Here is a 17,233-nt window from a genome sequence, read left to right as displayed (position 1 = left end):
AAGGGTCTTCTTATTTACCATTATGACTCATTCAGTGCACTTTAAATATAGAACCTTAAATTATCCACATCAAAGGGTATGGTTTTGATTCAGAAAACATAATTGCAACCAATTTGAATTTTTGTGTTATAATGAATGACTAATTGCCTTTATAGCAGGTTCAGAATAAAATGTTATGGTAATATGGCAAGATTCCTATATGAGGGTAAAATGGAGATGAGCTTGAATCATGGGTAAGCTGAATCTAAAATAAAGAACAATCTGTAGGCACAGCTTAATTGAACATATTAACAGGGAGAGTCGTATCTTCCCAGTAAGGAAAGAATTTTAGGCATATATTCTCCACTTCTTCTAATTAGCCGGGAAACCAATTAGTTAAGTATTGCTACTGACCCACCATCTTCAGTAACTTTGAAAAGTAAATACTTCTAGCTCCCTCTGTGTTGTTATTCACTGATTAAATAGCCACAGAAAATGAATCATCCAAAGCTTCAATACGTTCAATTTCTATATCCCACCTTGAGAAAATCTCCTTAAATCTTGCCCTGCCATATGAAGCACTGTCATGGCATGATGTAATTCATTCGAGATTTGTTATTTTATTTAGTTTATGCCTCCGTTTTACTTACTGTAAAATTTACTCATTCCTGTATTTGGAATAACTCTTGTCTAGATGTGAAATTGAAACTAAAGCTCACCAGAATTGCATTGTAGTGAATTGTTTCTCATAAGCAAACAATTTCAATATAATTAAAGAACATGGTATTTATAAAATGAAAGATTTTAGGGGAGCCCATAGTTCCAATTTTTCTTTTATGCCCTAGAAAGGAGGAAAGAAAAGGATTCTTAAAAACGGGTGTAGGGAAAAATTCTCCCATCACATTTCTCAACCAGATTCTTTGATTGGGTTGAGTCTCTCTTCTTTTGGAATAGGAAATTCCTCAGTTGGAACTCAAGGTTGTAGTGGGCCTCAATCAATGCAAGGACATAATGGAGTCTCTGGCCCTCCTTAGGAAACAGTGTGAGTCCATGGCAGGGGCGGGGTGCACCTAGGGTGGCTCAGTTGGTTAGGCGATCAACTCTTGATTTCGGCCAGGTCATGATCTCAGGGTTGTGAAATCGAGCCCCACGTTGGGCTTGACACTGGGCATAGAACCTGCTTAAAATTCTCTCTCCCTCTGCCCCCCTGCCCTTCCTCCACCTCTTACAAAAAAGGAAACACTGTGATTCCAAACGCAGCAGATTTTCACCAAAAAAAGACCCCTGTTCAAATGAAGGCTGGATAATGTTTAATTGTAAGGCCTGTTGATTTCTATCACCTGGACTTGGGGGGAGCGATGGCCTTGAGAAATTCTCAATTCCTGTGGTCTCAATTTCCTCCTTTTTGTCACAGGGACTTGGGGATTGATATGAATAATAAATAGGAATCATTTATTGATTATAACTATGTAGTAAGCCCTTAAAACTACAGTAAGTCCTTTCACCAAACCAACCGTGGAAATCACATGCTTTCAGGGAGAATTGAGACTGAGAGAAGTTATGTGGCTTTCCATATATCGCTAATAAATGTTGAAGCTGTGATTCAAATTCAGGTCTGTCTGATTCCAAAACTGTCTGATTCCAAAGACTCTGAAAGTCTGTGATTGTTATGAATTTGTCCCTATCAAATCCCAAATCGCTTCATTGAAGATTATGGATGAAGAATCTGACTGAACTTTGTAGAACAACAAATTTGAAGTAAACTAAGCCAAATATAACCCTTTGTTGTTTAATGACATGTGGTAAAATGAATTAGAACTGTCAAAGTATCATTTTGGGCAGACAGTAAATAGCAATTTTTCTGAAAGAAAAGCTTATCATTGGAGCAGCTCTTTTTCAATGTGGTATGTCATTCACGTTAATTTTTGCACGAGGAACTTCTGGTATTCATTTCTTGAGCACTTGCTATTCATGTATTCGTATATCCAACAAAGATTCTTTGAGGACCTGTTATGTGCCAGGTGTGTGGTAGGGATACAGCAGTAAACAAGGAGACATAGTTTCTGCTTTTTTGGAGTTGACGTTCTATTGGGGAAAACAGACAGTAACAGGTAAAGAAACTGTGCATGCAGACACAAACACTTCTGCATATACACACATATATACATATGTGTATACACACAGTACTCCCACACACTTACACAGACACACTCACACATAACTGGATGCTTTGAAGAAAAACAGTCAAGGTAAGAACCTTAAGAGAGATGTATGGCAGAGAAATGGATGTTTCAGATTGAGTAATCAGACAGAAAATGCCTAAGGAGCTGCCAGGCACTGGGCCATTTGCGAGGGATCCAGTGGTAAGCAAAACAGATCAAATTCTTGCCTTCAAAGAATTCACAATCCTGAGATGAAGACAAATGTAAATTAAAATAATCACAGGAATACGTAATTGCTAACTATGATAAGGGCCCTGGAGGAAAGTTATAGGGTGCTATGTGAGCTTATGGCTGGGAGCCCTGGTCTCATCTGGCAGATAGGAGAAGCTTTTCCCTGAGGAAGTGATATTTCGTTACAGGCTTGAAAAATCAAAGGCGTTAAAGAGGTGAAGGCAGAGTTGGGAGACGTCTGAGATGGGAAGGTCTGCTGCGACGGAGAGATGGTGGGGTGGCTCCCAGAATACGGGGGCAAAGTGGGGTGAGACAAGGTTTCACAAGTAAGCAGGGGCCATCTGCTTAGAACTTTATTTTCAGAACCGTGGAAAGCAAAAGATGAATAAGACCTCGGGTTTTTTCGAGGGGGGGCACAGAGAATAATACAAGACACATTCTTGAGATATGTACAAAGGTATATTGGTGGTCAGATGCACCTAGAGTCTCCAGAATTGGTGAGGGTATCCACAGTAATAGAGCTGCGATACACAAGGCAGCGTGCAAATCATCTATGACTGCCGTCATCTGGAAAAGACTCTTTAGCTACTTCTTGGTTTTTAGAATACATTCTCGATTTTCCTTCTTATTATTATTTTAAAATTTTTGCTTCCCAATTATATTAAAAATAGGTAGTCAGGAACTCTGGATTTTGATATATGATTTCCATTATTGTCTTCATTCACTGGGGGGTGAGCTCCTAAGAGTGTGCTAACGTCATCTCCGGAGCCCTATTCCCTGGAACAGTGCTGGTCCTGTGATAGTTATTCAGTAACTGTGCTTGCCAGCATCCTCTTAATTCTGAGTAAAGGCTCAGAAAGGATATGTTCTCTGGGGGAGAGAATGGAATAGTGATTGTCTCTTAGTTGATCTCCCTCTCTTTGCCAATTGCAGTCCTTTCTGCAGCCTCTAAGAACTTCCATCCCTATCCCTCTCACTATAGACACAATAGCCTTGATATTGCAGAGGAGCCGAGGCAAACACCGGAACCGAATCTGAAAGACTTTGGTTGAATTCACGTCTTTACTATCTCCTAAATGTGTGGGTTTAGGAGAGTCCCTCAGATTTTTTGCTCTCCCATGTCCTCATCTTTTAAAGGAGGAAATTAGTCATTTGACCATCTTCTGAGTTTGAGTATAGGACTCTAATGCCGGCTAGTATGTTCCTGAAGACTAATCTCTAGCTGGTTGATATGTTTAAGAGTTTTCTTCACAACCACATACTGGAGAGTATGTGAATAAGGGTCTTAATGTCTTCTTCCTACCCCTGCCCTGATAGTTTCTGCGAGGGCTGGCTTCGTGGGCATCACACTGTGCAGTCACACCCAGACCCAGTGCTTACAAGGGCCCATACTTGGTTTCATGCTTTGCTGTAAGCATCTTAAAATTCATAATATCTTCGAACAAGGGCCCCACATTTTCATTTTGCACTGGGCCCCCCAAATTTTGAAGCCAGCCCTGCTTTCTGCCGTAGTGGGGTTGAGGGAATGGCATTGGCCCACTGCTTCTATTCCCAGACTTCATAGTTTTCAACAGTTTCATCTCCTTAATGACAACTCCCAAGCTCTTTTGCGTGACATTCAAAGTCCCCCATGTCCTGTCCTATACCTACTTCTCTCATGGGGCTCCATGATCTGTGATTTTAGTCAACTGCTTCCCTTCGCATTGAGTACTCCTCACCTCTCTTCACCTGGCAAGCTCCCATGTCCCTTAAGACCCCACTCTGCCATCATCCCATTCAGGATGCCTATTTTTGACCCCTGAGCCTGGGCCATGGGTTTCTCCTCAGAAGCACCTGGTACATACCTCCATAACAGAACTTGCTGCATAGTATTAGAGTCAGCTGTTTACATGTCAGCCTCCTTGATGACCTTCAAGTATAGGGACCCAGTTTCTCATATCTTGATAGCCCCAGTACCTAGAACAATACTTGGCTAAAGCTTCCTATGTCGTGTATGTATATATATATAAAGGAAATGCTTCTTAAATGAATAGTGGAAAAAAAAGTCTTTCGTAATACAAAAAATGCTTTCCTTGCTTATTTATCATGTGGCTTATTTTTGCATATTGAATTGACATAAAATTGGGGCAAATTTAAACTTAACAATGCCACTCAAACACTGAGGTGTTTATGGTCTATTTTTGAAACACTGTCCTTTTTTTTTTTTTTTGGTCCACTTAAGCTAGTGAGTAGCCCAGATAGTGTGAAAATACATAAATTTAGATCAAACCCATTAGCAATCTTAGCAAACAATGTACACTCATTTGCAAAGAAAATAAATGGCATAGACAAACATGCCAGAATACAAAGAAACATTTTTACATTTATGCATCTACTTGCAAGTCAAAATAGCTAGGTAAATGAAAAGACAGTACATATTAGATATATGCAAATATTTCACCAAAAAAATTAGACCTTATCAATTATTACCTATAGCAAAAGACTAAGGAGTATTTGCATAACATTAAGGGTATCTGAGCTCACATGCTGTCCATTTGGGTTTGGGGAACAGAATATAATTCCTGTAAACCTATGGTCATCACCAAACATTGGTTTTATGTCATGAAATTCTTTTTTTTTTTTAAAGATTGTATTTTTATTTATTCGACAGAGATAGAGACAGCCAGCGAGAGAGGGAACACAAGCAGGGGGAGTGGGAGAGGAAGAAGCAGGCTCATAGCAGAGGAGCCTGATGTGGGGCTCAATCCCAGAACGCCGGGATCACGCCCTGAGCCGAAGGCAGACGCTTAACCGCTGTGCCACCCAGGCGCCCCTATGTCATGAAATTCTAATTAATGGAACATTTTCTCCACAAATCTCTTAAAACAAATGAATGCGTGCCCTGTGGTGCCATGCATCATTTACCTATCATTTCACAAAACCTCCTTCCTTCCCTGGGTCACGTATTATTTCTGCAAGACTTCACGTGAAAATAAAAGCCCACAGGGGCTCTTATGGAGGACAAAGCTCACCTCCAGTCATGGGGGGAAATATGTGGGCAAATGCCTTGCAGGGGTTGGGGCCCAGGGATGGCACTGGGCTAAGACTCCTAGTTATCTACAAACACCCATCTCTCTTCTTCCAGTGGTGGATCTTCCTTTAGCTCAGGGTTTTTTAACTGTAGCGCTACTGACATGTAGGACCAGGTGATTATTTATTGTAGGAACCCGTGTTGTGTGTTTCGGGATATTTAGCAGCAATCCTGGCCGCTACCCACTAGATGCAAGTAGCACCATTCCTTCAAGTTGTGATAATGAAGAAATGTCCCCAGACATAGGCAGACATTGCAAAATCGCCCCTACTGAAGAGGCCCTGTTTTAGCCGGTCATACATGTTGCACATGCGGAGACTGCATTTTCTGGCCTCCCTTGCACCTGTGTGGGGCTAGGCAACACATTGAGTACCAGCAAGTCCAGTCAGCCCCATCTCCAAACCAGAATCTAGTCACTTTTAACTACCTCCAATGCTGTATGCTGGTCTGAGTCACCCACGGGTGGCTCATCAGAATCATTCCCACCAGAATTACTGTAATAGTCTTCTACCTGGTGTCCTGGCTTCTAGATCCTTCCTCCCAACCATAAGGTCTGTTCTCAGGACCCCAACTCGAGCGATCCTGTTGAAATATGAGTCAGGGGGATCTTCATCAATTCAAAACTCTCCAGTGGATCTCACCTCACTCGGTAAAAGACAAGTCCTTGCAATGTCCCCTTTACCTCTCAGACCTTAACTCCTGCTGCTCTCCTTCCAGCCCACGTGTCAGCACACCTTTTCTGTGAAGGGCCAGATGGTAAACATCTTAGACGTCATGGGCCATGCAGTCTTTGAAGTGTACATCCTTTCAATGTATACTTGGAGTCTAATTCTCTGAAGTGACATATAAACTTCACTCTGCTTTGGACCACACCTTACCTGCAGTACCATGTTTTTAATGGACTGGAAGTCATTATTTAAAAGTAATTGTTTGACTTCTGGGTCAATATCTATAAAGCAGAAATGTTTTCACTTCATGTCAGCTGTAGTCCTAGAGGGTAGTTTAGAAGTTGATAACATGCTTGTGAGGCTTCGATTCCTCAAGAGCGAAGCAATGCCTTGTGTCTGGAAATTCTTTCCTAGTAATCTCTGTCAATTCTGGTCTAGCAAGAATGCTCAGAAGACACCCGAAATTCTAAGAAGCATGAAGGGGAACATCTTCCATCTGGAGTATGAGCTGTTCGATTATTAACATAGTTTGCCATCTGTTCTGGGTGCAAACAAAGTGAACATTGAGACTGTCTACAGAGCGCAAACTGAAGGGGATGAGTGATCAGAGGATGAGCCCTCTGCCAAACTAAAAACAAGAACAGCCGCAGCAACAAAATCACATCTACTTGCTTTCTGACTTGGATGATCGTGACTGCCAAATTCTCTGGACCGTTATCTGCTCCTGTGTGCGTGTGTGTGTGTGTGCGCGTGTGTGGGCGCACGCGCGTGCACACTTGGTGTCAAAAAGTGGCTTGTTAGGCTAACAGATATCTGTTGTTAGGATTTGCTGTTGTTTACCTGGCACTACCATTCCTGTTGAAGAGCCTGCCTTAAGGCTGGGAAAAACTACACTTCCCACAATTCCCTTCTTGATTGGTTCCACGTTAAGGTTTGTCAGTGAGAAGAATTTGAGAGATTTCAAGGGTGGAAGGGAGGCAGAGGCTATTATATTTGGGAGTCTGTGGATGTCAGATGAGGCTGCTTTGTTAGACATAGTGAAATTCCAGATCTTTCTGTGGGCTCCCATTTAATGATCTCACTTTCCAGGCTGGATATGGTGGCTTCTCAGATCTTCATTCCTGTAGTTACTCTCATATTCATATAACCCCTGATTTCTATATTAAACCCCTTATTCTGGTAGTATGTTTTGTGTGTCTGTTTTCCTGACTAAACCCAGGCAGATACAGATAGTACTCCAGGCTTATAAGTACAAAACACCATTTTAATGCAAGTTACTATAGTTTTATTCAATTAAGACTTATTAAGCATCGTAATGTCCCAAACACTGAAAAGAAATAAGGCATGTAGGGGCGCCTGGGTGGCACAGTGGTTAAGCGTCTGCCTTCGGCTCAGGGCGTGATCCCGGCGTTCTGGGATCGAGCCCCACATCAGGCTCCTCCGCTATGAGCCTGCTTCTTCCTCTCCCACTCCCCCTGCTTGTGTTCCCTCTCTCGCTGGCTGTCTCTATCTCTGTCAGATAAATAAATCTTAAAAAAAAAAAAAGAAAGAAGGCATGTATTGCGTGGAGCACTGGGTGTTACATGCAAACAATGAATCATGGAACACTACATCAAAAACTGATGATGTACTGTATGGTGACTAACATATCATAATAAAAAAAAGAAGGATCAAAAAGACAGAGTCCTGCCCTTGAAGTCACCGGGGCGTTGGGGGAGGGGGTTTAGAACATGTAGACCAGTGGTTCCCAACCAATAGTGATTTTACCCACCAGGAGATATCGGGCAATATCTGGAGACATTTTTGGCTGTCATAAGCGGGGGGGGTGGTGCTGTTGGCATCCAGTGGGTAGAGGCCAGGATACTGTTAAACACCCTAAAATGCACAGGACACTCCACCACAGCAAAGCCTGAATTATCTAGCTTGAAGTCTTAATAGTGCTGAGGTTGGGAAACACTGACACAGACAAATGATTCCAATAGAATGTGATATGTGCTGCGGTAAAGGAATGTACAGACTAAATAGGATACTAGGGAAGGGGTAATGTTAGGCTGGAGTAACTAAGGAGAAGTTAGATGGCATCCTTTCTCTATTAGCACCATGAAATGCACTGCCTCGGGAATACATACATGAGAGTTACAGATATGTTACAGAGAAGTGAGCCATGTCAAGAGGTAGCCTCATTTTGTCAACTGAGCCTACCTTTTAGGGCAGCTACACAGCAGTGCAAAAGCACTTGTCTGTGCCTTTTGGCTGGGAGTTAGTATCTTTTAATATTCCTGTATTTTAATCAGGGAGGATTTGTTACAAAGGACAGAAACCTGCTTCACGGTTGCTTACATAAATGGGGAATTTCTTCAAGAAATTACTATAAAAAATATTGTAAAAAAATCTCATGAGTCTCCAGGGATCCAGGAGCAGTGCCCTGTAAAGGAAAGAAGCCTGGGTTCTGGATCCAGAACTCCTGGTTTCAAATCCTGGCCCCGCCACAAACCAGCGTGGGAGCTGGCCAAGTCACTCAATCCTCTGCGTGCCTCAGTCACCTCTGCAGTAAAAGAGAAATAGTGACAACTTCCTTTAGGGTTTTTGAAAGGATTCAGTGGGATAGAGCACATTAAGGACTTATAACAGTGCCTGGTATATAGTATGGATTCAATAAACGTTAGTAATGATGAGGATATTGATGATGGTGTGAGCAGGGCTCCCCAGACCAGGAACTCCAGTGAACAAGTCAGGAAATGAGATTATTCTCAATCTCTCATGGCTGTTATTCTCTTCCATTTTCGGCTTTTCTCCTTTCAACTTCCTTTACTTACGCATGTTTCTACTGGGCCAACCCAGCCTCAACCCTATGGGGACTTTTTCAACTCAAGTCCTTGCTATCATCTATCATCTAATTGGAGTACTCTTCATTCAAATTCTTGAAAGAGAGAATTTCATGGATATCCCAGCTTATAGACTGTTGTGCTTGGGTCATTGAATAGGAAAAAGGGTGAGAAATACAAACAGAATAGCCTGAGAGCAGAGTAAAGTGCAAGAGTGCTGAATGTCTCCAAAAGCATACCACTTGAGGAACCATAGAAGGAACAATAGAGGCTGGCCTTAGAAACAGATGAGCCTGGCTCATATGACAGGTGTTTTCAAAAGAGTGAAGGGCAGTTGTATTAATGGCTTCCAGCTTGCTAAACAGAAATAATTGGTTGACATTACAGGGAGACAGACATCAACTCACCATGAGGAAGAACTTTTAACAACTCTGCGACTGGACATGGAGCACAACACCTTCAAAGGTAATGAATTCCTTGTTCCTAGAGGTGTTCAAGCCATTTAATCATTTGTTGGAGATGTTGGGTATTGACGTAACATGTCGGTTAAGCAACTAGATGACCATTTCTGTATCTACTAATTGTGGTCATCTCTGATCATGAAAATTACTAAGGTAAGAAGTCTGGGCAGGCAAAATACATGGAAGGTGCTGACCTATGTGCAGGAAAAATGTATTCAATAAGCTGTACCCTGCTATGACCCTCCTTGACCTCCTGGAAGTTTCTTGTCATTCTGATCCCATTTTGAGAAATCCTGCTCTAATGTAATCAGTCCCACAGAAACAGTTTGGTTCAGGTATATTTTCTCGTTCAGTTATCTTTGACTTGCACAGTATTTTATTTCACTATCTCTAAGGGTTTCATTTAAGCAATAAGCCCCTTGCTACTGTTATAATTTTGAAGAAGATTCTAATATAGAATATATAAAATATAGACTATAGAATAATGAAACCCCCCAAATAGTAACATATAACCTCACATTATATGAAGAATTAAGCCCTGAATGGATGTATTTCTGGAGGTCAACACACCATATTCATGGAGTCCTATCTTTATCCCGTTTTGAAACCTAGAGGTCACAAGCAATAATATCAACCTTCCAAGTAGCCACCTCTTCTTTTCCCTCCCACTGCTCAATTTCTGCTGAAAGTTGCTCAGAGGGAGAGGAGGTAATGCTGTGGGCCGTCAGGGTTTGGTGAGATGGTTGCTGCTGCAGGAAGCTCGATAAAACTCAAGAACTGAGAACTCAATCAGTAGGGCTGGATCTCTGGTCTTGCCCTGGATCCCTTCCGCTCCACTTTGAAGAGACAGGTTAACGTCATGATGGAATCACCCAGGCATGACTTGGAGAATCATTAGGAGGCTTTGACAGAGGGCAGTGAGGCATAGCCTGAGGAAAGAGACATCTGTGGGCCATTACTTCATCTTCCACAGCTGCAGAACACATTTTCTGCAGGTGAACAACTAGAAACTTGCTTTCTCTGGCCAGTCATTATTTCCTTCTGAATTTGAATGATCCCGATAAGCTAGGTCTTCCCAAATGAATATGGACTGTTTTATTTTTTTAATTTTTTTCATCATTTGTATGTCTTCTTTTTAAATAATATTTTTTATTATGTTAGTCCCCGTACAGTATATCCCTAGTTTTTGATGTAAAGTTCCATGATTCATTACTTGTGTATAACACCCAGTGCACCATGCAATACGTGCCCTCCTTAATACCCATCACCAGCCTATTTTAAAATTAGCAGTTACTGAAGCATATGAGCTCTGTAAACCATCAGGAGGCACTTTTGTAGTGCTTCTCCCAAGGACATTCAAAGCAGCAAAGTGAACCAGAGACAAAATCTGTGCTCTGTTATTCTGGATTATTATTTAGTTTTGCAGATTATCTATGCCCTAGCTCTCTTCTACCTTCCCTGCAACCATTGGTTCACTAACACTTTGACTATAGCTTCTTGCAAGCAACTTTTGCCAAAAAGAAAAAAAAATAGAAGAAAGAAAATGAAAAATAATAGATAAAATGAGGTTGGTTGGTTGGTTGGTTGGTTGGTTGGTTTCTTTTCCTGAAGTATCTGTGGTGCATTTCCAAGGTCTCCCCATCTCTCTGCTTCATTACTATGGTTACCAGATTTAAGATTCAGACAGAAACTTGTCTGTAGGCCCAGGGGGAAGATTGATTTCAGTAAACACAGAAGACAGAGACCGGGCACAATTTGAAAATAATACCGCTCTCTGTTGAGCTGTTAACCAGTTGAGTTTCTGGGTCATAAAGTGTGTGAAGGTATGGAGCACAGTACTTGGCATATAATGGCGAATCTGCCTCCTTTTCTTTTTCAAAGATGTCGGCACAACAGTCATAATCAAAGGCAAAGAGTAAACCTTATGTGGTTATAAGAAAATATATTTTCATAGAAAATAGACTTAAGTTCTGGGCAGATGCCTTTTCTCCCCTCAGTCTGTGCCTCCTGATAAGGCCGATGTCACAGCCCACTGAGGATGGCAGAGCTCTCACACTGCAGGCACAGGTTACTGCATGATGAGCCCACAGGGCCACAGGCATCACAGTGCTCAGCTAGTGGGTGGATGCGTGCCGGTAAGACAAGGGCCAGCGGCTCGGGGAGTTTGGGGGAGGTGCAATAGTTGGTACAAGGGCCACCTCCTGTCCCTGCCGTCATAGCAACCAAATAAGGGCCCCTGTTACTCGATCTGTGACTGATTCCTAAGTGTGTCTGCAAAGGTTTAAACCAGAGAAGCTCTGGTAAACTCATCTGCCTGGCCTGATACAGGCTGAAGGCACGTTTTCGCCATGACCCAAAGTAGGAAGCCTCTTTTCCACGGATATACACACACATACACTCCCACATACGTTAGTATATCTGAAAGAAACCAAAGTTTCACAAAGTGGTATTGACTTTCCCAAAACAAGATGCACTCTGATATTTTCTGAGTTTTTCCCCTAATCTATATTTTTCAGAAGAGTTGGTGTTGAGCCACTGGACTGGCTTCATGACCCACAAGTCAGTCATACCCCATGGTTTGAAAAGTACTGTGTTGAATGGTCTTAATTGGTTCCATCGCTGTCAGTTGTCATCCTCAAGTATTTACTGAGCATCTAATATATGATAGGCATGTGCCAGTCCTGGGAGAAATCTAAAAGAGAGCCTTCTAAATAAATACATAGGAGAGTCCTGACAAAGAGTCAGCTCTTCTTTTCAAACTCACTGCAGCTGTCATCCGTCATGCTGAAGAAGGCACTGGGCTTTCACAGGAGATCTGACAGATGACCTACTATGTATCAGGCGTTGTGCTAGGCCCTTTACATGTCCTATTCTTTCTGTCCGTTGGTTCTCTTTGACTTTTGTCTGCCTGCTGGATGACAATTCAGCCTTCCATCGTTAGCTCAAATTATAGCTCCCTCCAGAAGGCTCGTGCCTCCTGCTCTTTTGCCACCTGTTTAGCAGGAGCCACACCTTTTTTCTATTCTCTCCTAAATGCTTGCATTTATTAGGTTGGATTTTAATAATACAATTGTGAGTCTTTTATGCACTAAACAGTGGGCAATTAATCAAAATAATACATAGGATCATTTTAGAGTCAGAGGACATTTTACATGAACAGGAGAAGCTAAGCTTACATAAAGAACTTGATTATACAATTGCAGGTAGCTGGCCATTCCTTTTCCCACAGATTTGCACGTTGGGCTAGATGTGAGATGCCAGTGGGCTGGATTCTTAAGAAGACGTAGCTATCTACGTCTGCCGCATGCCATGTAAGAAATGGCATGACTTCTGATGACTTAGTGCTGCCTAGTTTTCCACTTTCGGACTACTGAGCTACAAGCCCTGAGTAGAAAGCAGTAATTCATTCAACAAATATTTCTCAAGTACCTGGTATATACCAGACCGCATGACAGGCTCATCAGATTAAAAGATGAATAATGAACAGCCTCTGCTTGTTAGAAGATGTCTGATAACATTTTCTTGAGGGTTTTTTAAAAAAACAGGTGAAGGGAAGAGAAAGAAAATTGTTGATGAGTGTTGGCTGTGTGCAAGGCACTGTTGTTACATGCATAATCTTGTTTACTTCTAATCGTAATTCCAAGAAAGGGTTTTATTAGACCCTTTTTACCGATGAAGAAACTAAGACCCAGAGTGATTTGATCATGGCTCCAAATCACCCAGCAACTAGAGTACCAGCCAGGATCTGAATTTAGCAAGCTGGACTCCTGGCAGAAGCTCATTTCACTAAGCCATGCTTCCCTCTCACCTCTTTCTTTGTATGATTTGAAGAGAAAAAGGTATATATATTTTTAAAAGGGCAGAAATTCACATGGCAGAATCGTTCTAGAAAAGGGTGGTCTAATGAAACATGTTGACAGGGTACTTGGCTGGGATGAAGCAAGTTGGCTTTATGACAGGGATTTTTATGGGTTTTTTTTCCTTTTATCAATCTGTCCTAAAAGACAGGAAGTGTGAAAGAGCATTCGATGATTCAGTGACGAATTAAGGCATCTAAGGTCTGGCAGCCAGGAATTGGCTGTACGACATTTAACAAACCTCCTAAATTACCTAGGAAAACCTCACTGTTGAACTACTTTAATTCAAAGCATTTTGTGCTTCCCAGAATAAAGTCGTGTGACTACTTAGAATAATTGTTTTACTGCGATACATGTGAGCACAGTTCAATGCTGTTAACTAAGGGGAAACTCTTCAGCCTGGCATGGATTCTGCTGGATGGCATTTCATACTGTCTCCTCCTCATGCATGTGCACACGCAGCTGAGAGGCCACCTTCTCACTTACAGGCAAAGCTGTTGCCTGGGGTTCTCATCGGGTTCCCAATACCAGAAGGATAATCTCAGGCCATGAAATAGCTAGTGCTACTCTGAAGAAAATTTTTAAAAAACCCAAAACAAAACAAAACACCCCACAACATAGGATTAAATTATTCTATGTGTTTAAGAGCTTTCATAATAAAATAGGTAAGATTTACTGAAAAACATAAGCGGCCATAGTGATGAACCTAACATTTCTTGTCAAGTGAAAATTCATTTTATTTTGAGCTTTGGGGCATTTCCCCATGCCTTAACAGTGGGCCTCGTTTTAGAATGTACATATTGGAATATGCGTACATTTTTTAAATTGACTATTTGCAATAGTTTCAAGTTTCAGTGTGCTTGTGAATTTCCTGGGGATCCTGCTCTACTGAAGATTCTGATTCTGATAGTTTGGGGTGGGGCCTGAGAGTCTGCATCTCTAATAAGCTCTAGGTGATGCCGCTGCTCCTGGTCAACAGGCGACACTCTATTAAACAAGCCTCTAGGACAGTGGTTCTCAAAATTGGCTGCACATTGAAATCACCTGGGAAGCCTTTAAAAAATCAAGACGTCTTGATTTGTTTTCCACTCCCCAAAGATACTAACTTAATTGGTCTGGGGTGGCATCTGGGCATGGAGAGCTTAAAACACTCCCAGGTGATGGTAATGTATAGCCAGGATTAAGAACTTTGCTCTAGTGGATTACCTTGTCTCTAGAAAATATGAGGGCTCATTTCTGGTGTGACTTTTGTTGCTCTTGAATAAATCCAGCAGCAGAGTGAAATGAAGTGGGAACATTCAATAACTTAACCTCCTAATGTTTACACTCATGTCAACTTCTTGAAAAGCAATTAAATTATATGCCCAACAAAATTCATACCCCTCTCACCAGTGCAAAGAACCATATTTTGGATCCATTTTTTACTGTCTGGTGTAAATAAAAAAAAACTTACATAAAGAGCTAACTTACTAAAGAGGAAATTCCTAATTAAAACGTTTTTCTGGCTGGATAATCTTTTGGGTTATACTAACCTAATTACTCCTGACAGGAGTGGTGTCATTGTTCCTAAGCAGGTTGCAATCACGAAGCTAAACTTTTTTTTTTTTCCTCTTAAAACTGCAGTTGTCTGTGTGTACAGCATGTCTCTGTCCCTTAGATCAGGGCATCTCGACTGTGGTACTGTTGACATTTGAACAAGCTAATTCTTTGCTGTGGGTGCTGTGTCCTGGACACTGTAGGAAGTTTATCAGCATCCCTGGCCTCTACCCACTCAATGCCAATGGCACAGTCTCCCACCCACCCCCGAAGTTGTGAGGACCAAGAATACCTCCAGACATTGCCAGGTATGCCCCGGGGCAAGGGAAAAATAACCCTTGCTTGAGAACCACTGCCTTAGATCAAAGGAGGTTTTCACACCAGTGACTCTTACTTTCATTTTGAACGTTTCAGTGTGGGAAGCTCTTGGGGTTCACCTGATGCAAATGAGAGGTGTATCGGCAAGGTAGGACGAGGCCATTTTCTGGTGAGCATTAACTGCCACCTTATAGAGCAGAATTTTCATTGCCTGTTTAATTATTTAATTCTATTTTATTTATTCACAATAACAAGATGAGGTTAGAATAATTTACAGTTAACATTCCAAGATGAAATGAAGTTCGCAAATGCCAGTTCCTCCTTGAGGACAACCCCTCCTCATCAGCCGGAAGTACTTTCCCTTCCTAGGAACTGCCACAGCTCCACCTGTAACTGTTACGGTTCTTGACATTCTCTACCCCATATTAGAAAAATTTTGCACTTACTTATTCTTCTTATGGATCTCTACAGCAGCATGGAAACAGGTTTCAAGCAGTTTTCATATCCTCACTTCCCCTTAGCTAAAACAGAACGCAGTACAAAGCAAGCATTCTAAAAAACGCCTGAATAAATGAACTCTAGGGTTTGTCCAGCAGCTTAGGTGAAAACAAAGAAAATAAGGGCTATTTCCATATATGCACTTCTACCCAGCGCCAGAATCATTTATTTTCTAAAAGACTACACTTGCTTGTGACAATTCTTCAATCAGGTGGGAATAACTCCAGCTTAAGTGTCATCCCCAAATGAGCTTGTTACAAAGAATAATAATATTGATAGAAGACAAATTAAAACTGTGATTAGGGAAGCACCAGACTTCTCTCTCATTCCGTTTGATTTTCTTATGAGAGTCCAGTTATGTTGACATGTAACTACAGTTTGCGTCACCATGGAGAATTTATAGCAATTAAGAGCTAGACAGTAAAAGGAGAAGGTTTAAGGTATCTGCCATCATAGCCTTTCTAAGATAGTAGTGGAGCTGAAGGCACAGGCTTGATTTTGGGGACGTAAGGAAATAGAATTGTATTATGAAACCCATCAAGTTCTTTGGAATACCCAGTAGCACAAAATGTTTTATCAATGCCAACTGCAGGTTGCAATAGGTGGAATGCAATTGTTTTTCTGTAATTTGGAGAAATGACGATTCTGGCTTCAGGGATGCCACTCATTGCGCCTTCTAGATCCTTAGCCGTCTGTTTCCACACTTCAGGCACAAAACGTATTCCAGGGTCTGTTTGGTATTTGGTGAGGAGGCAGAGGATGGGGTTAAATGGGACTGTAATTGTCATCAGGCTCCTGGCCCAAAAGGCATTGCACCTTCGTTTGCCTTTGTTCTCTCCAAAGCAACCCGGAGACAAGGATTTGCGTGCAAGTAGTTTATTTGGGAAGTAGTGTGGGAAGTGCAGAGCGGAGTGGGGAAATGGGACAGGGAAAGGAGAAAAGTCAAGAAAGGGTGTGTGAATTGGCAGCAGATTACTGTTGGCAAATAGAGCTCAAACCTCTGAGAGACTCAGACTTAAGCTAGCAAGGAGTGAGGAAGCTCGGTATGCAGCCACCCAGCCCCAGCTGTCATTGGTTGAAGGCCACTCCTGAGGCATTCATCTATGGATGGAATATACTAGAGTGGCCTGCAGACACTCTCAAACAGTTGCAGGAAACCATTGCTGTGTGTGGTGGTGAGAATCATGGCTACCAAAGATGTCTGCGTCCTAACCCCTGGAACTGTGAAAATGTCACTTTACAGGCCACAGAAAGTTTGCAGGTATGATTAAGTTAAGGAATTAGAGATGGACAGAGGGCCCCAGATTATCCAGATGAGCTTAATTTAGTCACATGGCTCTTAAAAGTAGAAAACCTGGCGGCGCCTGGGTTAAGTGTCTGCCTTCAGCTCAGGTCGTGATCTCAGGGTCCTGGGATCAAGTCCCAAGTCGGATTTCCTGCTCAGTAGGAGTCTGCTTCTCCCTCTCCCTCTGCCCCTTTTCCCACCCTGCCCTGCCCCACTCGTGCGCATGCTCTGTCTCTCAAATTAAAAAAAAATCTTTAAAAAGTGGAGAACCTTCCTCAACTGTGGTCAGAGGGAGATGTGACTATGGAAGAAGGGTCAGAGAGAGACAACATTGAGGAATTTG

The 17,233-nt window shown here is 42.0% G+C and overlaps 2 protein-coding genes across 3 annotated transcripts in view; one reads left to right on the top strand and one right to left on the bottom strand.

Annotated features, from left to right (window-relative positions):
• Positions 1-17,233, bottom strand: part of GLRA2 (glycine receptor alpha 2) — a 174,540-nt gene that overhangs the window by 4,610 nt on the left and 152,697 nt on the right. The window lies entirely within an intron of this gene.
• FANCB (FA complementation group B) overlaps positions 1-17,233 on the top strand; it is a 275,840-nt gene that overhangs the window by 136,517 nt on the left and 122,090 nt on the right. The window contains exon 12 of the transcript XR_008958663.1: positions 9,323-9,400. The gene's annotated coding sequence lies outside the window, so the exon portion shown is untranslated. The remainder of the gene's footprint in view (positions 1-9,322; positions 9,401-17,233) is intronic.

The sequence above is a fragment of the Ursus arctos genome, chromosome X (assembly GCF_023065955.2).
Source record: "Ursus arctos isolate Adak ecotype North America chromosome X, UrsArc2.0, whole genome shotgun sequence".
NCBI classification, from domain to species: domain Eukaryota; kingdom Metazoa; phylum Chordata; class Mammalia; order Carnivora; family Ursidae; genus Ursus; species Ursus arctos.
The sequence above is the reverse complement of the archived record's forward strand: the minus strand, read 5'-3'. Positions and strand labels throughout refer to the sequence as shown.